Source organism: Gasterosteus aculeatus, unplaced genomic scaffold (genome assembly GCF_964276395.1).
Source record: "Gasterosteus aculeatus unplaced genomic scaffold, fGasAcu3.hap1.1 HAP1_SCAFFOLD_24, whole genome shotgun sequence".
NCBI lineage: Eukaryota > Metazoa > Chordata > Actinopteri > Perciformes > Gasterosteidae > Gasterosteus > Gasterosteus aculeatus.
The window spans coordinates 141,676-165,113 of record NW_027554883.1 but is presented as its reverse complement, the minus strand read 5'-3'; the positions used below and the strand labels follow the sequence as shown (position 1 = coordinate 165,113).

General features: G+C 40.9%; 78 non-coding genes across 78 annotated transcripts; all 78 read right to left on the bottom strand.

The window, feature by feature from the left end:
- Nucleotides 1-108: 108 nt before the first annotated feature.
- On the bottom strand, nucleotides 109-179 carry trnag-gcc (transfer RNA glycine (anticodon GCC)). Its single transcript has one exon. It is a non-coding gene; the product is annotated as a tRNA-Gly (tRNA).
- A 115-nt stretch (nucleotides 180-294) lies between these two features.
- Nucleotides 295-365, bottom strand: trnag-gcc (transfer RNA glycine (anticodon GCC)). Its single transcript has one exon. It is a non-coding gene; the product is annotated as a tRNA-Gly (tRNA).
- A 115-nt stretch (nucleotides 366-480) lies between these two features.
- Nucleotides 481-551, bottom strand: trnag-gcc (transfer RNA glycine (anticodon GCC)). Its single transcript has one exon. It is a non-coding gene; the product is annotated as a tRNA-Gly (tRNA).
- Nucleotides 552-666: 115 nt separating this feature from the next.
- On the bottom strand, nucleotides 667-737 carry trnag-ccc (transfer RNA glycine (anticodon CCC)). Its single transcript has one exon. It is a non-coding gene; the product is annotated as a tRNA-Gly (tRNA).
- A 115-nt stretch (nucleotides 738-852) lies between these two features.
- On the bottom strand, nucleotides 853-923 carry trnag-gcc (transfer RNA glycine (anticodon GCC)). The gene has a single exon. It is a non-coding gene; the product is annotated as a tRNA-Gly (tRNA).
- A 115-nt stretch (nucleotides 924-1,038) lies between these two features.
- trnag-gcc (transfer RNA glycine (anticodon GCC)) lies at nucleotides 1,039-1,109 on the bottom strand. Its single transcript has one exon. It is a non-coding gene; the product is annotated as a tRNA-Gly (tRNA).
- Nucleotides 1,110-1,224: 115 nt separating this feature from the next.
- Nucleotides 1,225-1,295, bottom strand: trnag-gcc (transfer RNA glycine (anticodon GCC)). The gene has a single exon. It is a non-coding gene; the product is annotated as a tRNA-Gly (tRNA).
- A 116-nt stretch (nucleotides 1,296-1,411) lies between these two features.
- trnag-gcc (transfer RNA glycine (anticodon GCC)) lies at nucleotides 1,412-1,482 on the bottom strand. Its single transcript has one exon. It is a non-coding gene; the product is annotated as a tRNA-Gly (tRNA).
- A 115-nt stretch (nucleotides 1,483-1,597) lies between these two features.
- trnag-gcc (transfer RNA glycine (anticodon GCC)) lies at nucleotides 1,598-1,668 on the bottom strand. The gene has a single exon. It is a non-coding gene; the product is annotated as a tRNA-Gly (tRNA).
- Nucleotides 1,669-1,783: 115 nt separating this feature from the next.
- Nucleotides 1,784-1,854, bottom strand: trnag-gcc (transfer RNA glycine (anticodon GCC)). Its single transcript has one exon. It is a non-coding gene; the product is annotated as a tRNA-Gly (tRNA).
- A 673-nt stretch (nucleotides 1,855-2,527) lies between these two features.
- trnag-gcc (transfer RNA glycine (anticodon GCC)) lies at nucleotides 2,528-2,598 on the bottom strand. Its single transcript has one exon. It is a non-coding gene; the product is annotated as a tRNA-Gly (tRNA).
- Nucleotides 2,599-3,829: 1,231 nt separating this feature from the next.
- trnag-ccc (transfer RNA glycine (anticodon CCC)) lies at nucleotides 3,830-3,900 on the bottom strand. Its single transcript has one exon. It is a non-coding gene; the product is annotated as a tRNA-Gly (tRNA).
- Nucleotides 3,901-4,015: 115 nt separating this feature from the next.
- trnag-ccc (transfer RNA glycine (anticodon CCC)) lies at nucleotides 4,016-4,086 on the bottom strand. The gene has a single exon. It is a non-coding gene; the product is annotated as a tRNA-Gly (tRNA).
- A 487-nt stretch (nucleotides 4,087-4,573) lies between these two features.
- On the bottom strand, nucleotides 4,574-4,644 carry trnag-gcc (transfer RNA glycine (anticodon GCC)). The gene has a single exon. It is a non-coding gene; the product is annotated as a tRNA-Gly (tRNA).
- A 1,789-nt stretch (nucleotides 4,645-6,433) lies between these two features.
- Nucleotides 6,434-6,504, bottom strand: trnag-ccc (transfer RNA glycine (anticodon CCC)). The gene has a single exon. It is a non-coding gene; the product is annotated as a tRNA-Gly (tRNA).
- Nucleotides 6,505-6,619: 115 nt separating this feature from the next.
- On the bottom strand, nucleotides 6,620-6,690 carry trnag-ccc (transfer RNA glycine (anticodon CCC)). The gene has a single exon. It is a non-coding gene; the product is annotated as a tRNA-Gly (tRNA).
- A 115-nt stretch (nucleotides 6,691-6,805) lies between these two features.
- On the bottom strand, nucleotides 6,806-6,876 carry trnag-gcc (transfer RNA glycine (anticodon GCC)). Its single transcript has one exon. It is a non-coding gene; the product is annotated as a tRNA-Gly (tRNA).
- A 301-nt stretch (nucleotides 6,877-7,177) lies between these two features.
- Nucleotides 7,178-7,248, bottom strand: trnag-gcc (transfer RNA glycine (anticodon GCC)). Its single transcript has one exon. It is a non-coding gene; the product is annotated as a tRNA-Gly (tRNA).
- A 1,045-nt stretch (nucleotides 7,249-8,293) lies between these two features.
- On the bottom strand, nucleotides 8,294-8,364 carry trnag-ccc (transfer RNA glycine (anticodon CCC)). The gene has a single exon. It is a non-coding gene; the product is annotated as a tRNA-Gly (tRNA).
- Nucleotides 8,365-8,479: 115 nt separating this feature from the next.
- Nucleotides 8,480-8,550, bottom strand: trnag-ccc (transfer RNA glycine (anticodon CCC)). Its single transcript has one exon. It is a non-coding gene; the product is annotated as a tRNA-Gly (tRNA).
- A 115-nt stretch (nucleotides 8,551-8,665) lies between these two features.
- Nucleotides 8,666-8,736, bottom strand: trnag-ccc (transfer RNA glycine (anticodon CCC)). Its single transcript has one exon. It is a non-coding gene; the product is annotated as a tRNA-Gly (tRNA).
- A 115-nt stretch (nucleotides 8,737-8,851) lies between these two features.
- trnag-gcc (transfer RNA glycine (anticodon GCC)) lies at nucleotides 8,852-8,922 on the bottom strand. The gene has a single exon. It is a non-coding gene; the product is annotated as a tRNA-Gly (tRNA).
- A 115-nt stretch (nucleotides 8,923-9,037) lies between these two features.
- Nucleotides 9,038-9,108, bottom strand: trnag-ccc (transfer RNA glycine (anticodon CCC)). Its single transcript has one exon. It is a non-coding gene; the product is annotated as a tRNA-Gly (tRNA).
- A 115-nt stretch (nucleotides 9,109-9,223) lies between these two features.
- Nucleotides 9,224-9,294, bottom strand: trnag-gcc (transfer RNA glycine (anticodon GCC)). Its single transcript has one exon. It is a non-coding gene; the product is annotated as a tRNA-Gly (tRNA).
- A 115-nt stretch (nucleotides 9,295-9,409) lies between these two features.
- On the bottom strand, nucleotides 9,410-9,480 carry trnag-ccc (transfer RNA glycine (anticodon CCC)). Its single transcript has one exon. It is a non-coding gene; the product is annotated as a tRNA-Gly (tRNA).
- Nucleotides 9,481-9,595: 115 nt separating this feature from the next.
- On the bottom strand, nucleotides 9,596-9,666 carry trnag-ccc (transfer RNA glycine (anticodon CCC)). The gene has a single exon. It is a non-coding gene; the product is annotated as a tRNA-Gly (tRNA).
- Nucleotides 9,667-9,967: 301 nt separating this feature from the next.
- Nucleotides 9,968-10,038, bottom strand: trnag-gcc (transfer RNA glycine (anticodon GCC)). The gene has a single exon. It is a non-coding gene; the product is annotated as a tRNA-Gly (tRNA).
- Nucleotides 10,039-10,339: 301 nt separating this feature from the next.
- On the bottom strand, nucleotides 10,340-10,410 carry trnag-ccc (transfer RNA glycine (anticodon CCC)). The gene has a single exon. It is a non-coding gene; the product is annotated as a tRNA-Gly (tRNA).
- Nucleotides 10,411-10,525: 115 nt separating this feature from the next.
- Nucleotides 10,526-10,596, bottom strand: trnag-gcc (transfer RNA glycine (anticodon GCC)). The gene has a single exon. It is a non-coding gene; the product is annotated as a tRNA-Gly (tRNA).
- A 115-nt stretch (nucleotides 10,597-10,711) lies between these two features.
- Nucleotides 10,712-10,782, bottom strand: trnag-gcc (transfer RNA glycine (anticodon GCC)). The gene has a single exon. It is a non-coding gene; the product is annotated as a tRNA-Gly (tRNA).
- Nucleotides 10,783-11,083: 301 nt separating this feature from the next.
- trnag-gcc (transfer RNA glycine (anticodon GCC)) lies at nucleotides 11,084-11,154 on the bottom strand. The gene has a single exon. It is a non-coding gene; the product is annotated as a tRNA-Gly (tRNA).
- Nucleotides 11,155-11,641: 487 nt separating this feature from the next.
- trnag-gcc (transfer RNA glycine (anticodon GCC)) lies at nucleotides 11,642-11,712 on the bottom strand. Its single transcript has one exon. It is a non-coding gene; the product is annotated as a tRNA-Gly (tRNA).
- Nucleotides 11,713-12,757: 1,045 nt separating this feature from the next.
- On the bottom strand, nucleotides 12,758-12,828 carry trnag-ccc (transfer RNA glycine (anticodon CCC)). Its single transcript has one exon. It is a non-coding gene; the product is annotated as a tRNA-Gly (tRNA).
- A 115-nt stretch (nucleotides 12,829-12,943) lies between these two features.
- On the bottom strand, nucleotides 12,944-13,014 carry trnag-ccc (transfer RNA glycine (anticodon CCC)). Its single transcript has one exon. It is a non-coding gene; the product is annotated as a tRNA-Gly (tRNA).
- Nucleotides 13,015-13,129: 115 nt separating this feature from the next.
- trnag-ccc (transfer RNA glycine (anticodon CCC)) lies at nucleotides 13,130-13,200 on the bottom strand. Its single transcript has one exon. It is a non-coding gene; the product is annotated as a tRNA-Gly (tRNA).
- A 115-nt stretch (nucleotides 13,201-13,315) lies between these two features.
- trnag-gcc (transfer RNA glycine (anticodon GCC)) lies at nucleotides 13,316-13,386 on the bottom strand. Its single transcript has one exon. It is a non-coding gene; the product is annotated as a tRNA-Gly (tRNA).
- Nucleotides 13,387-13,501: 115 nt separating this feature from the next.
- trnag-ccc (transfer RNA glycine (anticodon CCC)) lies at nucleotides 13,502-13,572 on the bottom strand. Its single transcript has one exon. It is a non-coding gene; the product is annotated as a tRNA-Gly (tRNA).
- Nucleotides 13,573-13,687: 115 nt separating this feature from the next.
- On the bottom strand, nucleotides 13,688-13,758 carry trnag-gcc (transfer RNA glycine (anticodon GCC)). The gene has a single exon. It is a non-coding gene; the product is annotated as a tRNA-Gly (tRNA).
- A 115-nt stretch (nucleotides 13,759-13,873) lies between these two features.
- On the bottom strand, nucleotides 13,874-13,944 carry trnag-ccc (transfer RNA glycine (anticodon CCC)). Its single transcript has one exon. It is a non-coding gene; the product is annotated as a tRNA-Gly (tRNA).
- Nucleotides 13,945-14,059: 115 nt separating this feature from the next.
- trnag-ccc (transfer RNA glycine (anticodon CCC)) lies at nucleotides 14,060-14,130 on the bottom strand. Its single transcript has one exon. It is a non-coding gene; the product is annotated as a tRNA-Gly (tRNA).
- A 301-nt stretch (nucleotides 14,131-14,431) lies between these two features.
- trnag-gcc (transfer RNA glycine (anticodon GCC)) lies at nucleotides 14,432-14,502 on the bottom strand. The gene has a single exon. It is a non-coding gene; the product is annotated as a tRNA-Gly (tRNA).
- Nucleotides 14,503-14,803: 301 nt separating this feature from the next.
- Nucleotides 14,804-14,874, bottom strand: trnag-ccc (transfer RNA glycine (anticodon CCC)). The gene has a single exon. It is a non-coding gene; the product is annotated as a tRNA-Gly (tRNA).
- Nucleotides 14,875-14,989: 115 nt separating this feature from the next.
- trnag-gcc (transfer RNA glycine (anticodon GCC)) lies at nucleotides 14,990-15,060 on the bottom strand. Its single transcript has one exon. It is a non-coding gene; the product is annotated as a tRNA-Gly (tRNA).
- Nucleotides 15,061-15,175: 115 nt separating this feature from the next.
- Nucleotides 15,176-15,246, bottom strand: trnag-gcc (transfer RNA glycine (anticodon GCC)). The gene has a single exon. It is a non-coding gene; the product is annotated as a tRNA-Gly (tRNA).
- Nucleotides 15,247-15,547: 301 nt separating this feature from the next.
- Nucleotides 15,548-15,618, bottom strand: trnag-gcc (transfer RNA glycine (anticodon GCC)). The gene has a single exon. It is a non-coding gene; the product is annotated as a tRNA-Gly (tRNA).
- Nucleotides 15,619-15,919: 301 nt separating this feature from the next.
- Nucleotides 15,920-15,990, bottom strand: trnag-ccc (transfer RNA glycine (anticodon CCC)). Its single transcript has one exon. It is a non-coding gene; the product is annotated as a tRNA-Gly (tRNA).
- A 115-nt stretch (nucleotides 15,991-16,105) lies between these two features.
- Nucleotides 16,106-16,176, bottom strand: trnag-ccc (transfer RNA glycine (anticodon CCC)). The gene has a single exon. It is a non-coding gene; the product is annotated as a tRNA-Gly (tRNA).
- A 301-nt stretch (nucleotides 16,177-16,477) lies between these two features.
- On the bottom strand, nucleotides 16,478-16,548 carry trnag-gcc (transfer RNA glycine (anticodon GCC)). The gene has a single exon. It is a non-coding gene; the product is annotated as a tRNA-Gly (tRNA).
- A 301-nt stretch (nucleotides 16,549-16,849) lies between these two features.
- trnag-ccc (transfer RNA glycine (anticodon CCC)) lies at nucleotides 16,850-16,920 on the bottom strand. The gene has a single exon. It is a non-coding gene; the product is annotated as a tRNA-Gly (tRNA).
- Nucleotides 16,921-17,035: 115 nt separating this feature from the next.
- On the bottom strand, nucleotides 17,036-17,106 carry trnag-ccc (transfer RNA glycine (anticodon CCC)). Its single transcript has one exon. It is a non-coding gene; the product is annotated as a tRNA-Gly (tRNA).
- A 115-nt stretch (nucleotides 17,107-17,221) lies between these two features.
- On the bottom strand, nucleotides 17,222-17,292 carry trnag-ccc (transfer RNA glycine (anticodon CCC)). Its single transcript has one exon. It is a non-coding gene; the product is annotated as a tRNA-Gly (tRNA).
- Nucleotides 17,293-17,407: 115 nt separating this feature from the next.
- On the bottom strand, nucleotides 17,408-17,478 carry trnag-gcc (transfer RNA glycine (anticodon GCC)). Its single transcript has one exon. It is a non-coding gene; the product is annotated as a tRNA-Gly (tRNA).
- A 115-nt stretch (nucleotides 17,479-17,593) lies between these two features.
- On the bottom strand, nucleotides 17,594-17,664 carry trnag-ccc (transfer RNA glycine (anticodon CCC)). The gene has a single exon. It is a non-coding gene; the product is annotated as a tRNA-Gly (tRNA).
- A 115-nt stretch (nucleotides 17,665-17,779) lies between these two features.
- Nucleotides 17,780-17,850, bottom strand: trnag-gcc (transfer RNA glycine (anticodon GCC)). Its single transcript has one exon. It is a non-coding gene; the product is annotated as a tRNA-Gly (tRNA).
- Nucleotides 17,851-17,965: 115 nt separating this feature from the next.
- On the bottom strand, nucleotides 17,966-18,036 carry trnag-ccc (transfer RNA glycine (anticodon CCC)). The gene has a single exon. It is a non-coding gene; the product is annotated as a tRNA-Gly (tRNA).
- Nucleotides 18,037-18,151: 115 nt separating this feature from the next.
- trnag-ccc (transfer RNA glycine (anticodon CCC)) lies at nucleotides 18,152-18,222 on the bottom strand. The gene has a single exon. It is a non-coding gene; the product is annotated as a tRNA-Gly (tRNA).
- A 301-nt stretch (nucleotides 18,223-18,523) lies between these two features.
- trnag-gcc (transfer RNA glycine (anticodon GCC)) lies at nucleotides 18,524-18,594 on the bottom strand. Its single transcript has one exon. It is a non-coding gene; the product is annotated as a tRNA-Gly (tRNA).
- A 301-nt stretch (nucleotides 18,595-18,895) lies between these two features.
- Nucleotides 18,896-18,966, bottom strand: trnag-ccc (transfer RNA glycine (anticodon CCC)). Its single transcript has one exon. It is a non-coding gene; the product is annotated as a tRNA-Gly (tRNA).
- Nucleotides 18,967-19,081: 115 nt separating this feature from the next.
- Nucleotides 19,082-19,152, bottom strand: trnag-gcc (transfer RNA glycine (anticodon GCC)). Its single transcript has one exon. It is a non-coding gene; the product is annotated as a tRNA-Gly (tRNA).
- A 301-nt stretch (nucleotides 19,153-19,453) lies between these two features.
- On the bottom strand, nucleotides 19,454-19,524 carry trnag-gcc (transfer RNA glycine (anticodon GCC)). Its single transcript has one exon. It is a non-coding gene; the product is annotated as a tRNA-Gly (tRNA).
- A 301-nt stretch (nucleotides 19,525-19,825) lies between these two features.
- On the bottom strand, nucleotides 19,826-19,896 carry trnag-gcc (transfer RNA glycine (anticodon GCC)). Its single transcript has one exon. It is a non-coding gene; the product is annotated as a tRNA-Gly (tRNA).
- Nucleotides 19,897-20,197: 301 nt separating this feature from the next.
- Nucleotides 20,198-20,268, bottom strand: trnag-ccc (transfer RNA glycine (anticodon CCC)). Its single transcript has one exon. It is a non-coding gene; the product is annotated as a tRNA-Gly (tRNA).
- Nucleotides 20,269-20,383: 115 nt separating this feature from the next.
- On the bottom strand, nucleotides 20,384-20,454 carry trnag-ccc (transfer RNA glycine (anticodon CCC)). Its single transcript has one exon. It is a non-coding gene; the product is annotated as a tRNA-Gly (tRNA).
- A 115-nt stretch (nucleotides 20,455-20,569) lies between these two features.
- Nucleotides 20,570-20,640, bottom strand: trnag-gcc (transfer RNA glycine (anticodon GCC)). The gene has a single exon. It is a non-coding gene; the product is annotated as a tRNA-Gly (tRNA).
- A 115-nt stretch (nucleotides 20,641-20,755) lies between these two features.
- trnag-ccc (transfer RNA glycine (anticodon CCC)) lies at nucleotides 20,756-20,826 on the bottom strand. The gene has a single exon. It is a non-coding gene; the product is annotated as a tRNA-Gly (tRNA).
- A 115-nt stretch (nucleotides 20,827-20,941) lies between these two features.
- trnag-gcc (transfer RNA glycine (anticodon GCC)) lies at nucleotides 20,942-21,012 on the bottom strand. The gene has a single exon. It is a non-coding gene; the product is annotated as a tRNA-Gly (tRNA).
- Nucleotides 21,013-21,127: 115 nt separating this feature from the next.
- On the bottom strand, nucleotides 21,128-21,198 carry trnag-gcc (transfer RNA glycine (anticodon GCC)). Its single transcript has one exon. It is a non-coding gene; the product is annotated as a tRNA-Gly (tRNA).
- A 115-nt stretch (nucleotides 21,199-21,313) lies between these two features.
- On the bottom strand, nucleotides 21,314-21,384 carry trnag-gcc (transfer RNA glycine (anticodon GCC)). The gene has a single exon. It is a non-coding gene; the product is annotated as a tRNA-Gly (tRNA).
- Nucleotides 21,385-21,499: 115 nt separating this feature from the next.
- trnag-gcc (transfer RNA glycine (anticodon GCC)) lies at nucleotides 21,500-21,570 on the bottom strand. Its single transcript has one exon. It is a non-coding gene; the product is annotated as a tRNA-Gly (tRNA).
- Nucleotides 21,571-21,685: 115 nt separating this feature from the next.
- trnag-ccc (transfer RNA glycine (anticodon CCC)) lies at nucleotides 21,686-21,756 on the bottom strand. Its single transcript has one exon. It is a non-coding gene; the product is annotated as a tRNA-Gly (tRNA).
- A 115-nt stretch (nucleotides 21,757-21,871) lies between these two features.
- On the bottom strand, nucleotides 21,872-21,942 carry trnag-ccc (transfer RNA glycine (anticodon CCC)). Its single transcript has one exon. It is a non-coding gene; the product is annotated as a tRNA-Gly (tRNA).
- Nucleotides 21,943-22,057: 115 nt separating this feature from the next.
- On the bottom strand, nucleotides 22,058-22,128 carry trnag-ccc (transfer RNA glycine (anticodon CCC)). The gene has a single exon. It is a non-coding gene; the product is annotated as a tRNA-Gly (tRNA).
- A 301-nt stretch (nucleotides 22,129-22,429) lies between these two features.
- trnag-gcc (transfer RNA glycine (anticodon GCC)) lies at nucleotides 22,430-22,500 on the bottom strand. Its single transcript has one exon. It is a non-coding gene; the product is annotated as a tRNA-Gly (tRNA).
- Nucleotides 22,501-22,615: 115 nt separating this feature from the next.
- On the bottom strand, nucleotides 22,616-22,686 carry trnag-ccc (transfer RNA glycine (anticodon CCC)). The gene has a single exon. It is a non-coding gene; the product is annotated as a tRNA-Gly (tRNA).
- A 115-nt stretch (nucleotides 22,687-22,801) lies between these two features.
- On the bottom strand, nucleotides 22,802-22,872 carry trnag-ccc (transfer RNA glycine (anticodon CCC)). The gene has a single exon. It is a non-coding gene; the product is annotated as a tRNA-Gly (tRNA).
- A 115-nt stretch (nucleotides 22,873-22,987) lies between these two features.
- On the bottom strand, nucleotides 22,988-23,058 carry trnag-gcc (transfer RNA glycine (anticodon GCC)). The gene has a single exon. It is a non-coding gene; the product is annotated as a tRNA-Gly (tRNA).
- Nucleotides 23,059-23,173: 115 nt separating this feature from the next.
- Nucleotides 23,174-23,244, bottom strand: trnag-ccc (transfer RNA glycine (anticodon CCC)). The gene has a single exon. It is a non-coding gene; the product is annotated as a tRNA-Gly (tRNA).
- Nucleotides 23,245-23,359: 115 nt separating this feature from the next.
- On the bottom strand, nucleotides 23,360-23,430 carry trnag-ccc (transfer RNA glycine (anticodon CCC)). The gene has a single exon. It is a non-coding gene; the product is annotated as a tRNA-Gly (tRNA).
- Nucleotides 23,431-23,438: the final 8 nt, after the last annotated feature.

Sequence of the window (23,438 nt, the reverse complement as noted above, 5' to 3'; positions counted from 1 at the left end):
CCTCCAATGTGGGAAGGGGAGTTAAAAATGGCCGCTTATGGTCAAGTTGAAATTTTGGAATGATTTAATTACAATATTCTAAATGTCATTTTTCAGGCAAAATTCTACTGCACTGGCTGGGAATCGGACCCAGATCTCTCGCATGGCAAGCGAGAATTCTACCATTGAACCACCAATGCTCATAGACCTCCAATGTCGGAAGGGGATTTAAAAATGGCCGCTTATGGTCAAGTTGAAATTTTGGAATGATTTAATTACAATATTCTAAATGTCATTTTTCAGGCAAAATTCTACTGCACTGGCTGGGAATCGGACCCAGATCTCTCGCATGGCAAGCGAGAATTCTACCATTGAACCACCAATGCTCATAGAACTCCAATGTGGGCAGGGGATTTAAAAATGGCCGCTTATGGTCATGTTGAAATCTTGGAATGATTTAGATACATTATTCTAAATGTCATTTTTCAGGCAGAATTCGACTGCACTGGCTGGGAATCGGACCCAGATCTCTCGCATGGCAAGCGAGAATTCTACCATTGAACCACCAATGCTCATAGACCTCCAATGTCGGAAGGGGATTTAAAAATGGCCGCTTATGGTCAAGTTGAAATTTTGGAATGATTTAATTACAATATTCTAAATGTCATTTTTCAGGCAAAATTCTACTGCACTGGCTGGGAATCGGACCCAGATCACTCGCATGGGAAGCGAGAATTCTACCATTGAACCACCAATGCTCATTGAACTCCCATGTGGGCAGGGGATTTAAAAATGGCCGCTTATGGTCATGTTGAAATCTTGGAATGATTTAGATACATTATTCTAAATGTCATTTTTCAGGCAGAATTCTACTGCACTGGCTGGGAATCGGACCCAGATCTCTCGCATGGCAAGCGAGAATTCTACCATTGAACCACCAATGCTCATAGAACTCCAATGTGGGAAGGGGATTTAAAAATGGCCGCTTATGGTCATGTTGAAATTTTGGAATGATTTAATTACAATATTCTAAATGTCATTTTTCAGGCAGAATTCTACTGCACTGGCTGGGAATCGGACCCAGATCTCTCGCATGGCAAGCGAGAATTCTACCATTGAACCACCAATGCTCATACAACTCCAATGTGGGAAGGGGAGTTAAAAATGGCCGCTTATGGTCAAGTTGAAATTTTGGAATGATTTAATTACAATATTCTAAATGTCATTTTTCAGGCAGAATTCTACTGCACTGGCTGGGAATCGGACCCAGATCTCTCGCATGGCAAGCGAGAATTCTACCATTGAACCACCAATGCTCATACAACTCCAATGTGGGAAGGGGAGTTAAAAATGGCCGCTTATGGTCAAGTTGAAATTTTGGAATGATTTAATTACAATATTCTAAATGTCATTTTTTCAGGCAAAATTCTACTGCACTGGCTGGGAATCGGACCCAGATCTCTCGCATGGCAAGCGAGAATTCTACCATTGAACCACCAATGCTCATAGAACTCCAATGTGGGCAGGGGATTTAAAAATGGCCGCTTATGGTCATGTTGAAATCTTGGAATGATTTAGATACATTATTCTAAATGTCATTTTTCAGGCAGAATTCTACTGCACTGGCTGGGAATCGGACCCAGATCTCTCGCATGGCAAGCGAGAATTCTACCATTGAACCACCAATGCTCATAAAACTCCAATGTGGGAAGGGGAGTTAAAAATGGCCGCTTATGGTCAAGTTGAAATTTTGGAATGATTTAATTACAATATTCTAAATGTCATTTTTCAGGCAAAATTCTACTGCACTGGCTGGGAATCGGACCCAGATCTCTCGCATGGCAAGCGAGAATTCTACCATTGAACCACCAATGCTCATAGAACTCCAATGTGGGAAGGGGATTTAAAAATGGCCGCTTATGGTCATGTTGAAATTTTGGAATGATTTATTTACAATATTCTAAATGTCATTTTTCAGGCAGAATTCTACTGCACTGGGTGGGAATAGGACCCAGATCTCTGGCATGGCAAGCGAGAATTCTACCATTGAATCACCAATGCTCATAGACCTCCAATGTGGGAAGGGGAGTTAAAAATGGCCGCTTATGGTCAAGTTGAAATTTTGGAATGATTTAATTACAATATTGTAAATGTCATTTTTCAGGCAGAATTCTACTGCACTGGCTGGGAATCGGACCCAGATCTCTCGCATGGCAAGCGAGAATTCTACCATTGAATCACCAATGCTCATACAACAATATTGTAGGCAGGGGATTTAAAAATGGCCACCTATGGTCATGTTGACATTTTGGAATGATCTAAATAAAATATTCTAAATGTCATTCTTTGGGCAGAATTCTACTAAACTGGCTGGGAATCGGACCCAGATCTCTCGCATTGCAAGAGAGAATTCTACCATTGAACCACCAATGCTCATACAACAATATTGTAGACAGGGGATTTAAAAATGGCCACCTATGGTCATGTTGACATTTTGGAATGATCTAAATAAAATATTCTAAATGTCATTCTTTGGGCAGAATTCTACTGCACTGGCTGGGAATCGGACCCAGATCTCTCGCATGGCAAGCGAGAATTCTACCATTGAACCACCAATGCTCATACAACAATATTGTAGGCAGGGGATTTAAAAATGGCCACCTATGGACATGTTGATATTTTGGAATGATCTAAATAAAATATTCTATATGTCATTCTTTGGGCAGAATTCTACTGCACTGGCTGGGAATCGGACACAGATCTCTCGCATGGCAAGCGAGAATTCTACCATTGAACCACCAATGCTCATAGAACTCCAATGTGGGCAGGGGATTTCAAAATGGCCGCTTATGGTCAAGTTGAAATTTAGGAATGATTTAATTACATTATTCTAAATGTCATTTTTCAGACAGAATTCTACTGCACTGGGTGGGAATAGGTCCCAGATCTCTCGCATGGCAAGCGAGAATTCTACCATTGAACCACCAATGCTCATAGAACTCCAATGTGGGAAGGGGATTTAAAAATGGCCGCTTATGGTCAAGTTGAAATTTTGGAATGATTTAATTACAATATTCTAAATGTCATTCTTTGGGCAGAATTCTACTAAACTGGCTGGGAATCGGACCCAGATCTCTCGCATTGCAAGAGAGAATTCTACCATTGAACCACCAATGCTCATACAACAATATTGTAGGCAGGGGATTTAAAAATGGCCACCTATGGTCATGTTGACATTTTGGAATGATCTAAATAAAATATTCTAAATGTCATTCTTTGGGCAGAATTCTACTGCACTGGCTGGGAATTGGACCCATATCTCTCGCATGGCAAGCGAGAATTCTACCATTGAACCACCAATGCTCATACAACAATATTGTAGGCAGGGGATTTAAAAATGGCCACCTATGGACATGTTGATATTTTGGAATGATCTAAATAAAATATTCTATATGTCATTCTTTGGGCAGAATTCTACTGCACTGGCTGGGAATCGGACACAGATCTCTCGCATGGCAAGCGAGAATTCTACCATTGAACCACCAATGCTCATAGAACTCCAATGTGGGCAGGGGATTTCAAAATGGCCGCTTATGGTCAAGTTGAAATTTAGGAATGATTTAATTACAATATTCTAAATGTCATTTTTCAGACAGAATTCTACTGCACTGGGTGGGAATAGGTCCCAGATCTCTCGCATGGCAAGCGAGAATTCTACCATTGAACCACCAATGCTCATAGAACTCCAATGTGGGAAAGGGATTTAAAAATGGCCGCTTATGGTCAAGTTGAAATTTTGGAATGATTTAATTACAATATTCTAAATGTCATTTTTTGGGCAGAATTCTACTGCACTGGCTGGGAATCGGACCCAGATCTCTCGCATGGGAAGCGAGAATTCTACCATTGAACCACCAATGCTCATAAAACAATGTTGTGGGCAGGGGATTTAAAAATGGCCACCCATGGTCATGTTGACATTTTGGAATGATCTAAATAAAATATTCTAAATGTCATTTTTCAGGTAGAATTCTACTGCACTGGCTGGGAATCGGACCCAGATCTCTCGCATGGGAAGCGAGAATTCTACCATTGAACCACCAATGCTCATAGACCTCCAATGTGGGAAGGGGAGTTAAAAATGGCCGCTTATGGTCAAGTTGAAATTTTGGAATGATTTAATTACAATATTGTAAATGTCATTTTTCAGGCAGAATTCTACTGCACTGGCTGGGAATCGGACCCAGATCTCTCGCATGGCAAGCGAGAATTCTACCATTGAACCGCCAATGCTCATACAACAATATTGTAGGCAGGGGATTTAAAAATGGCCACCTATGGTCATGTTGACATTTTGGAATGATCTAAATAAAATATTCTAAATGTCATTCTTTGGGCAGAATTCTACTAAACTGGCTGGGAATCGGACCCAGATCTCTCGCATTGCAAGAGAGAATTCTACCATTGAACCACCAATGCTCATACAACAATATTGTAGACAGGGGATTTAAAAATGGCCACCTATGGTCATGTTGACATTTTGGAATGATCTAAATAAAATATTCTAAATGTCATTCTTTGGGCAGAATTCTACTGCACTGGCTGGGAATCGGACCCAGATCTCTCGCATGGCAAGCGAGAATTCTACCATTGAACCACCAATGCTCATACAACAATATTGTAGGCAGGGGATTTAAAAATGGCCACCTATGGACATGTTGATATTTTGGAATGATCTAAATAAAATATTCTATATGTCATTCTTTGGGCAGAATTCTACTGCACTGGCTGGGAATCGGACACAGATCTCTCGCATGGCAAGCGAGAATTCTACCATTGAACCACCAATGCTCATAGAACTCCAATGTGGGCAGGGGATTTCAAAATGGCCGCTTATGGTCAAGTTGAAATTTAGGAATGATTTAATTACATTATTCTAAATGTCATTTTTCAGACAGAATTCTACTGCACTGGGTGGGAATAGGTCCCAGATCTCTCGCATGGCAAGCGAGAATTCTACCATTGAACCACCAATGCTCATAGAACTCCAATGTGGGAAGGGGATTTAAAAATGGCCGCTTATGGTCAAGTTGAAATTTTGGAATGATTTAATTACAATATTCTAAATGTCATTCTTTGGGCAGAATTCTACTAAACTGGCTGGGAATCGGACCCAGATCTCTCGCATGGCAAGCGAGAATTCTACCATTGAACCACCAATGCTCATACAACAATATTGTAGGCAGGGGATTTAAAAATGGCCACCTATGGTCATGTTGACATTTTGGAATGATCTAAATAAAATATTCTAAATGTCATTCTTTGGGCAGAATTCTACTAAACTGGCTGGGAATCGGACCCAGATCTCTCGCATTGCAAGAGAGAATTCTACCATTGAACCACCAATGCTCATACAACAATATTGTAGACAGGGGATTTAAAAATGGCCACCTATGGTCATGTTGACATTTTGGAATGATCTAAATAAAATATTCTAAATGTCATTCTTTGGGCAGAATTCTACTTCACTGGCTGGGAATCGGACCCAGATCTCTCGCATGGCAAGCGAGAATTCTACCATTGAACCACCAATGCTCATAGAACTCCAATGTGGGAAGGGGATTTAAAAATGGCCGCTTATGGTCAAGTTGAAATTTTGGAATGATTTAATTACAATATTCTAAATGTCATTCTTTGGGCAGAATTCTACTAAACTGGCTGGGAATCGGACCCAGATCTCTCGCATTGCAAGAGAGAATTCTACCATTGAACCACCAATGCTCATACAACAATATTGTAGGCAGGGGATTTAAAAATGGCCACCTATGGTCATGTTGACATTTTGGAATGATCTAAATAAAATATTCTAAATGTCATTCTTTGGGCAGAATTCTACTGCACTGGCTGGGAATTGGACCCATATCTCTCGCATGGCAAGCGAGAATTCTACCATTGAACCACCAATGCTCATACAACAATATTGTAGGCAGGGGATTTAAAAATGGCCACCTATGGACATGTTGATATTTTGGAATGATCTAAATAAAATATTCTATATGTCATTCTTTGGGCAGAATTCTACTGCACTGGCTGGGAATCGGACACAGATCTCTCGCATGGCAAGCGAGAATTCTACCATTGAACCACCAATGCTCATAGAACTCCAATGTGGGCAGGGGATTTCAAAATGGCCGCTTATGGTCAAGTTGAAATTTAGGAATGATTTAATTACAATATTCTAAATGTCATTTTTCAGACAGAATTCTACTGCACTGGGTGGGAATAGGTCCCAGATCTCTCGCATGGCAAGCGAGAATTCTACCATTGAACCACCAATGCTCATAGAACTCCAATGTGGGAAAGGGATTTAAAAATGGCCGCTTATGGTCAAGTTGAAATTTTGGAATGATTTAATTACAATATTCTAAATGTCATTTTTTGGGCAGAATTCTACTGCACTGGCTGGGAATCGGACCCAGATCTCTCGCATGGGAAGCGAGAATTCTACCATTGAACCACCAATGCTCATAAAACAATGTTGTGGGCAGGGGATTTAAAAATGGCCACCCATGGTCATGTTGACATTTTGGAATGATCTAAATAAAATATTCTAAATGTCATTTTTCAGGCAGAATTCTACTGCACTGGCTGGGAATCGGACCCAGATCTCTCGCATGGGAAGCGAGAATTCTACCATTGAACCACCAATGCTCATAGACCTCCAATGTGGGAAGGGGAGTTAAAAATGGCCGCTTATGGTCAAGTTGAAATTTTGGAATGATTTAATTACAATATTGTAAATGTCATTATGCAGGCAGAATTCTACTGCACTGGCTGGGAATCGGACCCAGATCTCTCGCATGGCAAGCGAGAATTCTACCATTGAACCACCAATGCTCATACAACAATATTGTAGGCAGGGGATTTAAAAATGGCCACCTATGGTCATGTTGACATTTTGGAATGATCTAAATAAAATATTCTAAATGTCATTCTTTGGGCAGAATTCTACTAAACTGGCTGGGAATCGGACCCAGATCTCTCGCATTGCAAGAGAGAATTCTACCATTGAACCACCAATGCTCATACAACAATATTGTAGACAGGGGATTTAAAAATGGCCACCTATGGTCATGTTGACATTTTGGAATGATCTAAATAAAATATTCTAAATGTCATTCTTTGGGCAGAATTCTACTGCACTGGCTGGGAATCGGACCCAGATCTCTCGCATGGCAAGCGAGAATTCTACCATTGAACCACCAATGCTCATACAACAATATTGTAGGCAGGGGATTTAAAAATGGCCACCTATGGACATGTTGATATTTTGGAATGATCTAAATAAAATATTCTATATGTCATTCTTTGGGCAGAATTCTACTGCACTGGCTGGGAATCGGACACAGATCTCTCGCATGGCAAGCGAGAATTCTACCATTGAACCACCAATGCTCATAGAACTCCAATGTGGGCAGGGGATTTCAAAATGGCCGCTTATGGTCAAGTTGAAATTTAGGAATGATTTAATTACATTATTCTAAATGTCATTTTTCAGACAGAATTCTACTGCACTGGGTGGGAATAGGTCCCAGATCTCTCGCATGGCAAGCGAGAATTCTACCATTGAACCACCAATGCTCATAGAACTCCAATGTGGGAAGGGGATTTAAAAATGGCCGCTTATGGTCAAGTTGAAATTTTGGAATGATTTAATTACAATATTCTAAATGTCATTCTTTGGGCAGAATTCTACTAAACTGGCTGGGAATCGGACCCAGATCTCTCGCATTGCAAGAGAGAATTCTACCATTGAACCACCAATGCTCATACAACAATATTGTAGGCAGGGGATTTAAAAATGGCCACCTATGGACATGTTGATATTTTGGAATGATCTAAATAAAATATTCTATATGTCATTCTTTGGGCAGAATTCTACTGCACTGGCTGGGAATCGGACACAGATCTCTCGCATGGCAAGCGAGAATTCTACCATTGAACCACCAATGCTCATAGAACTCCAATGTGGGCAGGGGATTTCAAAATGGCCGCTTATGGTCAAGTTGAAATTTAGGAATGATTTAATTACATTATTCTAAATGTCATTTTTCAGACAGAATTCTACTGCACTGGGTGGGAATAGGTCCCAGATCTCTCGCATGGCAAGCGAGAATTCTACCATTGAACCACCAATGCTCATAGAACTCCAATGTGGGAAGGGGATTTAAAAATGGCCGCTTATGGTCAAGTTGAAATTTTGGAATGATTTAATTACAATATTCTAAATGTCATTTTTTGGGCAGAATTCTACTGCACTGGCTGGGAATCGGACCCAGATCTCTCGCATGGGAAGCGAGAATTCTACCATTGAACCACCAATGCTCATAAAACAATGTTGTGGTCAGGGGATTTAAAAATGGCCACCCATGGTCATGTTGACATTTTGGAATGATCTAAATAAAATATTCTAAATGTCATTTTTCAGGCAGAATTCTACTGCACTTGCTGGGAATCGGACCCAGATCTCTCGCATGGGAAGCGAGAATTCTACCATTGAACCACCAATGCTCATAAAACAATGTTGTGGGCAGGGGATTTAAAAATGGCCACCCATGGTCATGTTGACATTTTGGAATGATCTAAATAAAATATTCTAAATGTCATTCTTTGGGCAGAATTCTACTGCACTGGCTGGGAATCGGACCCAGATCTCTCGCATGGGAAGCAAGAATTCTACCATTGAACCACCAATGCTCATTGAACTCCCATGTGGGCAGGGGATTTAAAAATGGCCGCTTATGGTCAAGTTGAAATTTTGGAATGATTTAATTACAATATTCTAAATGTCATTTTTCAGGCAAAATTCTACTGCACTGGCTGGGAATCGGACCCAGATCTCTCGCATGGCAAGCGAGAATTCTACCATTGAACCACCAATGCTCATAGACCTCCAATGTCGGAAGGGGATTTAAAAATGGCCGCTTATGGTCAAGTTGAAATTTTGGAATGATTTAATTACAATATTCTAAATGTCATTTTTTGGGCAGAATTCTACTGCACTGGCTGGGAATCGGACCCAGATCTCTCGCATGGGAAGCGAGAATTCTACCATTGAACCACCAATGCTCATAAAACAATGTTGTGGGCAGGGGATTTAAAAATGGCCACCCATGGTCATGTTGAAATCGTGGAATGATTTAGATACATTATTCTAAATGTCATTTTTCAGGCAGAATTCTACTGCACTGGCTGGGAATCGGACCCAGATCTCTCGCATGGCAAGCGAGAATTCTACCATTGAACCACCAATGCTCATAGACCTCCAATGTCGGAAGGGGATTTAAAAATGGCCGCTTATGGTCAAGTTGAAATTTTGGAATGATTTAATTACAATATTCTAAATGTCATTTTTCAGGCAAAATTCTACTGCACTGGCTGGGAATCGGACCCAGATCTCTCGCATGGGAAGCGAGAATTCTACCATTGAACCACCAATGCTCATTGAACTCCCATGTGGGCAGGGGATTTAAAAATGGCCGCTTATGGTCATGTTGAAATCTTGGAATGATTTAGATACATTATTCTAAATGTCATTTTTCAGGCAGAATTCTACTGCACTGGCTGGGAATCGGACCCAGATCTCTCGCATGGGAAGCGAGAATTCTACCATTGAACCACCAATGCTCATAGACCTCCAATGTGGGAAGGGGAGTTAAAAATGGCCGCTTATGGTCAAGTTGAAATTTTGGAATGATTTAATTACAATATTCTAAATGTCATTTTTCAGGCAAAATTCTACTGCACTGGCTGGGAATCGGACCCAGATATCTCGCATGGCAAGCGAGAATTCTACCATTGAACCACCAATGCTCATAGAACTCCAATGTGGGAAGGCGATTTAAAAATGGCCGCTTATGGTCAAGTTGAAATTTTGGAATGATTTAATTACAATATTCTAAATGTCATTTTTCTGGCAGAATTCTACTGCACTGGCTGGGAATCGGACCCAGATCTCTCGCATGGCAAGCGAGAATTCTACCATTGAACCACCAATGCTCATAGAACTCCAATGTGGGCAGGGGATTTCAAAATGGCCGCTTATGGTCAAGTTGAAATTTAGGAATGATTTAATTACATTATTCTAAACGTCATTTTTCAGACAGAATTCTACTGCACTGGGTGGGAATAGGTCCCAGATCTCTCGCATGGCAAGCGAGAATTCTACCATTGAACCACCAATGCTCATAGAACTCCAATGTGGGAAGGGGATTTAAAAATGGCCGCTTATGGTCAAGTTGAAATTTTGGAATGATTTAATTACAATATTCTAAATGTCATTTTTTGGGCAGAATTCTACTGCACTGGCTGGGAATCGGACCCAGATCTCTCGCATGGGAAGTGAGAATTCTACCATTGAACCACCAATGCTCATAAAACAATGTTGTGGGCAGGGGATTTAAAAATGGCCACCCATGGTCATGTTGACATTTTGGAATGATCTAAATAAAATATTCTAAATGTCATTTTTCAGGCAGAATTCTACTGCACTGGCTGGGAATCGGACCCAGATCTCTCGCATGGCAAGCGAGAATTCTACCATTGAACCACCAATGCTCATAGACCTCCAATGTGGGAAGGGGATTTAAAAATGGCCGCTTATGGTCATGTTGAAATCTTGGAATGATTTAGATACATTATTCTAAATGTCATTTTTCAGGCAGAATTCTACTGCACTGGCTGGGAATCGGACCCAGATCTCTCGCATGGCAAGCGAGAATTCTACCATTGAACCACCAATGCTCATAGACCTCCAATGTGGGAAGGGGAGTTAAAAATGGCCGCTTATGGTCAAGTTGAAATTTTGGAATGATTTAATTACAATATTCTAAATGTCATTTTTCAGGCAAAATTCTACTGCACTGGCTGGGAATCGGACCCAGATATCTCGCATGGCAAGCGAGAATTCTACCATTGAACCACCAATGCTCATAGAACTCCAATGTGGGAAGGGGATTTAAAAATGGCCGCTTATGGTCAAGTTGAAATTTTGGAATGATTTAATTACAATATTCTAAATGTCATTTTTTGGGCAGAATTCTACTGCACTGGCTGGGAATCGGACCCAGATCTCTCGCATGGCAAGCGAGAATTCTACCATTGAACCACCAATGCTCATAGAACTCCAATGTGGGCAGGGGATTTCAAAATGGCCGCTTATGGTCAAGTTGAAATTTAGGAATGATTTAATTACATTATTCTAAATGTCATTTTTCAGACAGAATTCTACTGCACTGGGTGGGAAAAGGTCCCAGATCTCTCGCATGGCAAGCGAGAATTCTACCATTGAACCACCAATGCTCATAGAACTCCAATGTGGGAAGGGGATTTAAAAATGGCCGCTTATGGTCAAGTTGAAATTTTGGAATGATTTAATTACAATATTCTAAATGTCATTTTTTGGGCAGAATTCTACTAAACTGGCTGGGAATCGGACCCAGATCTCTCGCATTGCAAGAGAGAATTCTACCATTGAACCACCAATGCTCATACAACAATATTGTAGACAGGGGATTTAAAAATGGCCACCTATGGTCATGTTGACATTTTGGAATGATCTAAATAAAATATTCTAAATGTCATTCTTTGGGCAGAATTCTACTGCACTGGCTGGGAATCGGACCCAGATCTCTCGCATGGCAAGCGAGAATTCTACCATTGAACCACCAATGCTCATACAACAATATTGTAGGCAGGGGATTTAAAAATGGCCACCTATGGACATGTTGATATTTTGGAATGATCTAAATAAAATATTCTATATGTCATTCTTTGGGCAGAATTCTACTGCACTGGCTGGGAATCGGACACAGATCTCTCGCATGGCAAGCGAGAATTCTACCATTGAACCACCAATGCTCATAGAACTCCAATGTGGGCAGGGGATTTCAAAATGGCCGCTTATGGTCAAGTTGAAATTTAGGAATGATTTAATTACATTATTCTAAATGTCATTTTTCAGACAGAATTCTACTGCACTGGGTGGGAATAGGTCCCAGATCTCTCGCATGGCAAGCGAGAATTCTACCATTGAACCACCAATGCTCATAGAACTCCAATGTGGGAAGGGGATTTAAAAATGGCCGCTTATGGTCAAGTTGAAATTTTGGAATGATTTAATTACAATATTCTAAATGTCATTCTTTGGGCAGAATTCTACTAAACTGGCTGGGAATCGGACCCAGATCTCTCGCATTGCAAGAGAGAATTCTACCATTGAACCACCAATGCTCATACAACAATATTGTAGGCAGGGGATTTAAAAATGGCCACCTATGGACATGTTGATATTTTGGAATGATCTAAATAAAATATTCTATATGTCATTCTTTGGGCAGAATTCTACTGCACTGGCTGGGAATCGGACACAGATCTCTCGCATGGCAAGCGAGAATTCTACCATTGAACCACCAATGCTCATAGAACTCCAATGTGGGCAGGGGATTTCAAAATGGCCGCTTATGGTCAAGTTGAAATTTAGGAATGATTTAATTACATTATTCTAAATGTCATTTTTCAGACAGAATTCTACTGCACTGGGTGGGAATAGGTCCCAGATCTCTCGCATGGCAAGCGAGAATTCTACCATTGAACCACCAATGCTCATAGAACTCCAATGTGGGAAGGGGATTTAAAAATGGCCGCTTATGGTCAAGTTGAAATTTTGGAATGATTTAATTACAATATTCTAAATGTCATTTTTTGGGCAGAATTCTACTGCACTGGCTGGGAATCGGACCCAGATCTCTCGCATGGGAAGCGAGAATTCTACCATTGAACCACCAATGCTCATAAAACAATGTTGTGGTCAGGGGATTTAAAAATGGCCACCCATGGTCATGTTGACATTTTGGAATGATCTAAATAAAATATTCTAAATGTCATTTTTCAGGCAGAATTCTACTGCACTTGCTGGGAATCGGACCCAGATCTCTCGCATGGGAAGCGAGAATTCTACCATTGAACCACCAATGCTCATAAAACAATGTTGTGGGCAGGGGATTTAAAAATGGCCACCCATGGTCATGTTGACATTTTGGAATGATCTAAATAAAATATTCTAAATGTCATTCTTTGGGCAGAATTCTACTGCACTGGCTGGGAATCGGACCCAGATCTCTCGCATGGGAAGCAAGAATTCTACCATTGAACCACCAATGCTCATTGAACTCCCATGTGGGCAGGGGATTTAAAAATGGCCGCTTATGGTCAAGTTGAAATTTTGGAATGATTTAATTACAATATTCTAAATGTCATTTTTCAGGCAAAATTCTACTGCACTGGCTGGGAATCGGACCCAGATCTCTCGCATGGCAAGCGAGAATTCTACCATTGAACCACCAATGCTCATAGACCTCCAATGTCGGAAGGGGATTTAAAAATGGCCGCTTATGGTAAAGTTGAAATTTTGGAATGATTTAATTACAATATTCTAAATGTCATTTTTTGGGCAGAATTCTACTGCACTGGCTGGGAATCGGACCCAGATCTCTCGCATGGGAAGCGAGAATTCTACCATTGAACCACCAATGCTCATAAAACAATGTTGTGGGCAGGGGATTTAAAAATGGCCACCCATGGTCATGTTGAAATCGTGGAATGATTTAGATACATTATTCTAAATGTCATTTTTCAGGCAGAATTCTACTGCACTGGCTGGGAATCGGACCCAGATCTCTCGCATGGCAAGCGAGAATTCTACCATTGAACCACCAATGCTCATAGACCTCCAATGTCGGAAGGGGATTTAAAAATGGCCGCTTATGGTCAAGTTGAAATTTTGGAATGATTTAATTACAATATTCTAAATGTCATTTTTCAGGCAAAATTCTACTGCACTGGCTGGGAATCGGACCCAGATCTCTCGCATGGGAAGCGAGAATTCTACCATTGAACCACCAATGCTCATTGAACTCCCATGTGGGCAGGGGATTTAAAAATGGCCGCTTATGGTCATGTTGAAATCTTGGAATGATTTAGATACATTATTCTAAATGTCATTTTTCAGGCAGAATTCTACTGCACTGGCTGGGAATCGGACCCAGATCTCTCGCATGGGAAGCGAGAATTCTACCATTGAACCACCAATGCTCATAGACCTCCAATGTGGGAAGGGGAGTTAAAAATGGCCGCTTATGGTCAAGTTGAAATTTTGGAATGATTTAATTACAATATTCTAAATGTCATTTTTCAGGCAAAATTCTACTGCACTGGCTGGGAATCGGACCCAGATATCTCGCATGGCAAGCGAGAATTCTACCATTGAACCACCAATGCTCATAGAACTCCAATGTGGGAAGGCGATTTAAAAATGGCCGCTTATGGTCAAGTTGAAATTTTGGAATGATTTAATTACAATATTCTAAATGTCATTTTTCTGGCAGAATTCTACTGCACTGGCTGGGAATCGGACCCAGATCTCTCGCATGGCAAGCGAGAATTCTACCATTGAACCACCAATGCTCATAGAACTCCAATGTGGGCAGGGGATTTCAAAATGGCCGCTTATGGTCAAGTTGAAATTTAGGAATGATTTAATTACATTATTCTAAACGTCATTTTTCAGACAGAATTCTACTGCACTGGGTGGGAATAGGTCCCAGATCTCTCGCATGGCAAGCGAGAATTCTACCATTGAACCACCAATGCTCATAGAACTCCAATGTGGGAAGGGGATTTAAAAATGGCCGCTTATGGTCAAGTTGAAATTTTGGAATGATTTAATTACAATATTCTAAATGTCATTTTTTGGGCAGAATTCTACTGCACTGGCTGGGAATCGGACCCAGATCTCTCGCATGGGAAGTGAGAATTCTACCATTGAACCACCAATGCTCATAAAACAATGTTGTGGGCAGGGGATTTAAAAATGGCCACCCATGGTCATGTTGACATTTTGGAATGATCTAAATAAAATATTCTAAATGTCATTTTTCAGGCAGAATTCTACTGCACTGGCTGGGAATCGGACCCAGATCTCTCGCATGGCAAGCGAGAATTCTACCATTGAACCACCAATGCTCATAGACCTCCAATGTGGGAAGGGGATTTAAAAATGGCCGCTTATGGTCATGTTGAAATCTTGGAATGATTTAGATACATTATTCTAAATGTCATTTTTCAGGCAGAATTCTACTGCACTGGCTGGGAATCGGACCCAGATCTCTCGCATGGCAAGCGAGAATTCTACCATTGAACCACCAATGCTCATAGACCTCCAATGTGGGAAGGGGAGTTAAAAATGGCCGCTTATGGTCAAGTTGAAATTTTGGAATGATTTAATTACAATATTCTAAATGTCATTTTTCAGGCAAAATTCTACTGCACTGGCTGGGAATCGGACCCAGATATCTCGCATGGCAAGCGAGAATTCTACCATTGAACCACCAATGCTCATAGAACTCCAATGTGGGAAGGGGATTTAAAAATGGCCGCTTATGGTCAAGTTGAAATTTTGGAATGATTTAATTACAATATTCTAAATGTCATTTTTTGGGCAGAATTCTACTGCACTGGCTGGGAATCGGACCCAGATCTCTCGCATGGCAAGCGAGAATTCTACCATTGAACCACCAATGCTCATAGAACTCCAATGTGGGCAGGGGATTTCAAAATGGCCGCTTATGGTCAAGTTGAAATTTAGGAATGATTTAATTACATTATTCTAAATGTCATTTTTCAGACAGAATTCTACTGCACTGGGTGGGAAAAGGTCCCAGATCTCTCGCATGGCAAGCGAGAATTCTACCATTGAACCACCAATGCTCATAGAACTCCAATGTGGGAAGGGGATTTAAAAATGGCCGCTTATGGTCAAGTTGAAATTTTGGAATGATTTAATTACAATATTCTAAATGTCATTTTTTGGGCAGAATTCTACTGCACTGGCTGGGAATCGGACCCAGATCTCTCGCATGGGAAGCGAGAATTCTACCATTGAACCACCAATGCTCATAAAACAATGTTGTGGGCAGGGGATTTAAAAATGGCCACCCATGGTCATGTTGACATTTTGGAATGATCTAAATAAAATATTCTAAATGTCATTTTTCAGGCAGAATTCTACTGCACTGGCTGGGAATCGGACCCAGATCTCTCACATGGGAAGCGAGAATTCTACCATTGAACCACCAATGCTCATAAAACAATGTTGTGGGCAGGGGATTTAAAAATGGCCACCCATGGTCATGTTGACATTTTGGAATGATCTAAATAAAATATTCTTAATGTCATTCTTTGGGCAGAATTCTACTGCACTGGCTGGGAATCGGACCCAGATCTCTCGCATGGCAAGCGAGAATTCTACCGTTGAACCACCAATGCTCATTGAACTCCAATGTGGGCAGGGGATTTAAAAATGGCCGCTTATGGTCAAGTTGAAATTTTGGAATGATTTAATTACAATATTCTAAATGTCATTTTTCAGGCAAAATTCTACTGCACTGGCTGGGAATCGGACCCAGATCTCTCGCATGGCAAGCGAGAATTCTACCATTGAACCACCAATGCTCATACAACAATATTGTAGGCAGGGGATTTAAAAATGGCCACCTATGGACATGTTGATATTTTGGAATGATCTAAATAAAATATTCTATATGTCATTCTTTGGGCAGAATTCTACTGCACTGGCTGGGAATCGGACACAGATCTCTCGCATGGCAAGCGAGAATTCTACCATTGAACCACCAATGCTCATAGAACTCCAATGTGGGCAGGGGATTTCAAAATGGCCGCTTATGGTCAAGTTGAAATTTAGGAATGATTTAATTACATTATTCTAAATGTCATTTTTCAGACAGAATTCTACTGCACTGGGTGGGAATCGGACCCAGATCTCTCGCATGGGAAGCGAGAATTCTACCATTGAACCACCAATGCTCATAAAACAATGTTGTGGTCAGGGGATTTAAAAATGGCCACCCATGGTCATGTTGACATTTTGGAATGATCTAAATAAAATATTCTAAATGTCATTTTTCAGGCAGAATTCTACTGCACTGGCTGGGAATCGGACCCAGATCTCTCGCATGGGAAGCGAGAATTCTACCATTGAACCACCAATGCTCATAAAACAATGTTGTGGGCAGGGGATTTAAAAATGGCCACCCATGGTCATGTTGACATTTTGGAATGATCTAAATAAAATATTCTAAATGTCATTCTTTGGGCAGAATTCTACTGCACTGGCTGGGAATCGGACCCAGATCTCTCGCATGGGAAGCAAGAATTCTACCATTGAACCACCAATGCTCATTGAACTCCCATGTGGGCAGGGGATTTAAAAATGGCCGCTTATGGTCAAGTTGAAATTTTGGAATGATTTAATTACAATATTCTAAATGTCATTTTTCAGGCAAAATTCTACTGCACTGGCTGGGAATCGGACCCAGATCTCTCGCATGGCAAGCGAGAATTCTACCATTGAACCACCAATGCTCATAGACCTCCAATGTCGGAAGGGGATTTAAAAATGGCCGCTTATGGTCAAGTTGAAATTTTGGAATGATTTAATTACAATATTCTAAATGTCATTTTTTGGGCAGAATTCTACTGCACTGGCTGGGAATCGGACCCAGATCTCTCGCATGGGAAGCGAGAATTCTACCATTGAACCACCAATGCTCATAAAACAATGTTGTGGGCAGGGGATTTAAAAATGGCCACCCATGGTCATGTTGAAATCGTGGAATGATTTAGATACATTATTCTAAATGTCATTTTTCAGGCAGAATTCTACTGCACTGGCTGGGAATCGGACCCAGATCTCTCGCATGGCAAGCGAGAATTCTACCATTGAACCACCAATGCTCATAGACCTCCAATGTCGGAAGGGGATTTAAAAATGGCCGCTTATGGTCAAGTTGAAATTTTGGAATGATTTAATTACAATATTCTAAATGTCATTTTTCAGGCAAAATTCTACTGCACTGGCTGGGAATCGGACCCAGATCTCTCGCATGGGAAGCGAGAATTCTACCATTGAACCACCAATGCTCATTGAACTCCCATGTGGGCAGGGGATTTAAAAATGGCCGCTTATGGTCATGTTGAAATCTTGGAATGATTTAGATACATTATTCTAAATGTCATTTTTCAGGCAGAATTCTACTGCACTGGCTGGGAATCGGACCCAGATCTCTCGCATGGGAAGCGAGAATTCTACCATTGAACCACCAATGCTCATAGACCTCCAATGTGGGAAGGGGAGTTAAAAATGGCCGCTTATGGTCAAGTTGAAATTTTGGAATGATTTAATTACAATATTCTAAATGTCATTTTTCAGGCAAAATTCTACTGCACTGGCTGGGAATCGGACCCAGATATCTCGCATGGCAAGCGAGAATTCTACCATTGAACCACCAATGCTCATAGAACTCCAATGTGGGAAGGCGATTTAAAAATGGCCGCTTATGGTCAAGTTGAAATTTTGGAATGATTTAATTACAATATTCTAAATGTCATTTTTCTGGCAGAATTCTACTGCACTGGCTGGGAATCGGACCCAGATCTCTCGCATGGCAAGCGAGAATTCTACCATTGAACCACCAATGCTCATAGAACTCCAATGTGGGCAGGGGATTTCAAAATGGCCGCTTATGGTCAAGTTGAAATTTAGGAATGATTTAATTACATTATTCTAAACGTCATTTTTCAGACAGAATTCTACTGCACTGGGTGGGAATAGGTCCCAGATCTCTCGCATGGCAAGCGAGAATTCTACCATTGAACCACCAATGCTCATAGAACTCCAATGTGGGAAGGGGATTTAAAAATGGCCGCTTATGGTCAAGTTGAAATTTTGGAATGATTTAATTACAATATTCTAAATGTCATTTTTTGGGCAGAATTCTACTGCACTGGGTGGGAATCGGACCCAGATCTCTCGCATGGGAAGCGAGAATTCTACCATTGAACCACCAATGCTCATAAAACAATTTTGTGGGCAGGGGATTTAAAAATGGCCACCCATGGTCATGTTGACATTTTGGAATGATCTAAATAAAATATTCTAAATGTCATTTTTCAGGCAGAATTCTACTGCACTGGCTGGGAATCGGACCCAGATCTCTCGCATGGCAAGCGAGAATTCTACCATTGAACCACCAATGCTCATAGACCTCCAATGTCGGAAGGGGATTTAAAAATGGCCGCTTATGGTCAAGTTGAAATTTTGGAATGATTTAATTACAATATTCTAAATGTCATTTTTCAGGCAAAATTCTACTGCACTGGCTGGGAATCGGACCCAGATATCTCGCATGGCAAGCGAGAATTCTACCATTGAACCACCAATGCTCATAGACCTCCAATGTGGGAAGGGGATTTAAAAATGGCCGCTTATGGTCATGTTGAAATCTTGGAATGATTTAGATACATTATTCTAAATGTCATTTTTCAGGCAGAATTCTACTGCACTGGCTGGGAATCGGACCCAGATCTCTCGCATGGCAAGCGAGAATTCTACCATTGAACCACCAATGCTCATAGACCTCCAATGTGGGAAGGGGAGTTAAAAATGGCCGCTTATGGTCAAGTTGAAATTTTGGAATGATTTAATTACAATATTCTAAATGTCATTTTTCAGGCAAAATTCTACTGCACTGGCTGGGAATCGGACCCAGATATCTCGCATGGCAAGCGAGAATTCTACCATTGAACCACCAATGCTCATAGAACTCCCATGTGGGAAGGGGATTTAAAAATGGCCGCTTATGGTCAAGTTGAAATTTTGGAATGATTTAATTACAATATTCTAAATGTCATTTTTCTGGCAGAATTCTACTGCACTGGCTGGGAATCGGACCCAGATCTCTCGCATGGCAAGCGAGAATTCTACCATTGAACCACCAATGCTCATAGAACTCCAATGTGGGCAGGGGATTTCAAAATGGCCGCTTATGGTCAAGTTGAAATTTAGGAATGATTTAATTACATTATTCTAAATGTCATTTTTCAGACAGAATTCTACTGCACTGGGTGGGAAAAGGTCCCAGATCTCTCGCATGGCAAGCGAGAATTCTACCATTGAACCACCAATGCTCATAGAACTCCAATGTGGGAAGGGGATTTAAAAATGGCCGCTTATGGTCAAGTTGAAATTTTGGAATGATTTAATTACAATATTCTAAATGTCATTTTTTGGGCAGAATTCTACTGCACTGGCTGGGAATCGGACCCAGATCTCTCGCATGGGAAGCGAGAATTCTACCATTGAACCACCAATGCTCATAAAACAATGTTGTGGGCAGGGGATTTAAAAATGGCCACCCATGGTCATGTTGACATTTTGGAATGATCTAAATAAAATATTCTAAATGTCATTTTTCAGGCAGAATTCTACTGCACTGGCTGGGAATCGGACCCAGATCTCTCACATGGGAAGCGAGAATTCTACCATTGAACCACCAATGCTCATAAAACAATGTTGTGGGCAGGGGATTTAAAAATGGCCACCCATGGTCATGTTGACATTTTGGAATGATCTAAATAAAATATTCTAAATGTCATTTTTTGGGCAGAATTCTACTGCACTGGCTGGGAATCGGACCCAGATCTCTCGCATGGCAAGCGAGAATTCTACCATTGAACCACCAATGCTCATTGAACTCCAATGTGGGCAGGGGATTTAAAAATGGCCGCTTATGGTCAAGTTGAAATTTTGGAATGATTTAATTACAATATTCTAAATGTCATTTTTTGGGCAGAATTCTACTGCACTGGCTGGGAATCGGACCCAGATCTCTCGCATGGGAAGCGAGAATTCTACCATTGAACCACCAATGCTCATAAAACAATGTTGTGGGCAGGGGATTTAAAAATGGCCACCCATGGTCATGTTGACATTTTGGAATGATCTAAATAAAATATTCTAAATGTCATTTTTCAGGCAGAATTCTACTGCACTGGCTGGGAATCGGACCCAGATCTCTCGCATGGCAAGCGAGAATTCTACCATTGAACCACCAATGCTCATAGACCTCCAATGTGGGAAGGGGAGTTAAAAATGGCCGCTTATGGTCAAGTTGAAATTTTGGAATGATTTAATTACAATATTCTAAATGTCATTTTTCAGGCAAAATTCTACTGCACTGGCTGGGAATCGGACCCAGATCTCTCGCATGGCAAGCGAGAATTCTACCATTGAACCACCAATGCTCATAGAACTCCAATGTGGGAAGGGGAGTTAAAAATGGCCGCTTATGGTCAAGTTGAAATTTTGGAATGATTTAATTACAATATTGTAAATGTCATTTTTCAGGCAAAATTCTACTGCACTGGCTGGGAATCGGACCCAGATCTCTCGCATGGCAAGCGAGAATTCTACCATTGAACCACCAATGCTCATAGAACTCCAATGTGGGCAGGGGATTTAAAAATGGCCGCTTATGGTCATGTTGAAATCTTGGAATGATTTAGATACATTATTCTAAATGTCATTTTTCAGGCAGAATTCTACTGCACTGGCTGGGAATCGGACCCAGATCTCTCGCATGGCAAGCGAGAATTCTACCATTGAACCACCAATGCTCATAGACCTCCAATGTCGGAAGGGGATTTAAAAATGGCCGCTTATGGTCAAGTTGAAATTTTGGAATGATTTAATTACAATATTCTAAATGTCATTTTTCAGGCAAAATTCTACTGCACTGGCTGGGAATCGGACCCAGATCTCTCGCATGGGAAGCGAGAATTCTACCATTGAACCACCAATGCTCATTGAACTCCCATGTGGGCAGGGGATTTAAAAATGGCCGCTTATGGTCAAGTTGAAATTTTGGAATGATTTAATTACAATATTCTAAATGTCATTTTTCAGGCAAAATTCTACTGCACTGGCTGGGAATCGGACCCAGATCTCTCGCATGGGAAGCGAGAATTCTACCATTGAACCACCAATGCTCATAGACCTCAAATGTCGGAAGGGGATTTAAAAATGGCCGCTTATGGTCAAGTTGAAATTTTGGAATGATTTAATTACAATATTCTAAATGTCATTTTTCAGGCAAAATTCTACTGCACTGGCTGGGAATCGGACCCAGATCTCTCGCATGGGAAGCGAGAATTCTACCATTGAACCACCAATGCTCATTGAACTCCCATGTGGGCAGGGGATTTAAAAATGGCCGCTTATGGTCATGTTGAAATCTTGGAATGATTTAGATACATTATTCTAAATGTCATTTTTCAGGCAGAATTCTACTGCACTGGCGGGGAATCGGACCCAGATCTCTCGCATGGCAAGCGAGAATTCTACCATTGAACCACCAATGCTCATAGACCTCCAATGTGGGAAGGGGAGTTAAAAATGGCCGCTTATGGTCAAGTTGAAATTTTGGAATGATTTAATTACAATATTCTAAATGTCATTTTTCAGGCAAAATTCTACTGCACTGGCTGGGAATCGGACCCAGATCTCTCGCATGGCAAGCGAGAATTCTACCATTGAACCACCAATGCTCATAGAACTCCAATGTGGGAAGGGGATTTAAAAATGGCCGCTTATGGTCAAGTTGAAATTTTGGAATGATTTAATTACAATATTCTAAATGTCATTTTTTGGGCAGAATTCTACTGCACTGGCTGGGAATCGGACCCAGATCTCTCGCATGGGAAGCGAGAATTCTACCATTGAACCACCAATGCTCATAAAACAATGTTGTGGGCAGGGGATTTAAAAATGGCCACCCATGGTCATGTTGACATTTTGGAATGATCTAAATAAAATATTCTAAATGTCATTTTTCAGGCAGAATTCTACTGCACTGGCTGTGAATCGGACCCAGATCTCTCGCATGGGAAGCGAGAATTCTACCATTGAACCACCAATGCTCATAAAACAATGTTGTGGGCAGGGGATTTAAAAATGGCCACCCATGGTCATGTTGACATTTTGGAATGATCTAAATAAAATATTCTAAATGTCATTCTTTGGGCAGAATTCTACTGCACTGGCTGGGAATCGGACCCAGATCTCTCGCATGGCAAGCGAGAATTCTACCATTGAACCACCAATGCTCATTGAACTCCAATGTGGGCAGGGGATTTAAAAATGGCCGCTTATGGTCAAGTTGAAATTTTGGAATGATTTAATTACAATATTCTAAATGTCATTTTTCAGGCAAAATTCTACTGCACTGGCTGGGAATCGGACCCAGATCTCTCGCATGGGAAGCGAGAATTCTACCATTGAACCACCAATGCTCATTGAACTCCCATGTCGGAAGGGGATTTAAAAATGGCCGCTTATGGTCAAGTTGAAATTTTGGAATGATTTAATTACAATATTCTAAATGTCATTTTTCAGGCAAAATTCTACTGCACTGGCTGGGAATCGGACCCAGATCTCTCGCATGGGAAGCGAGAATTCTACCATTGAACCACCAATGCTCATTGAA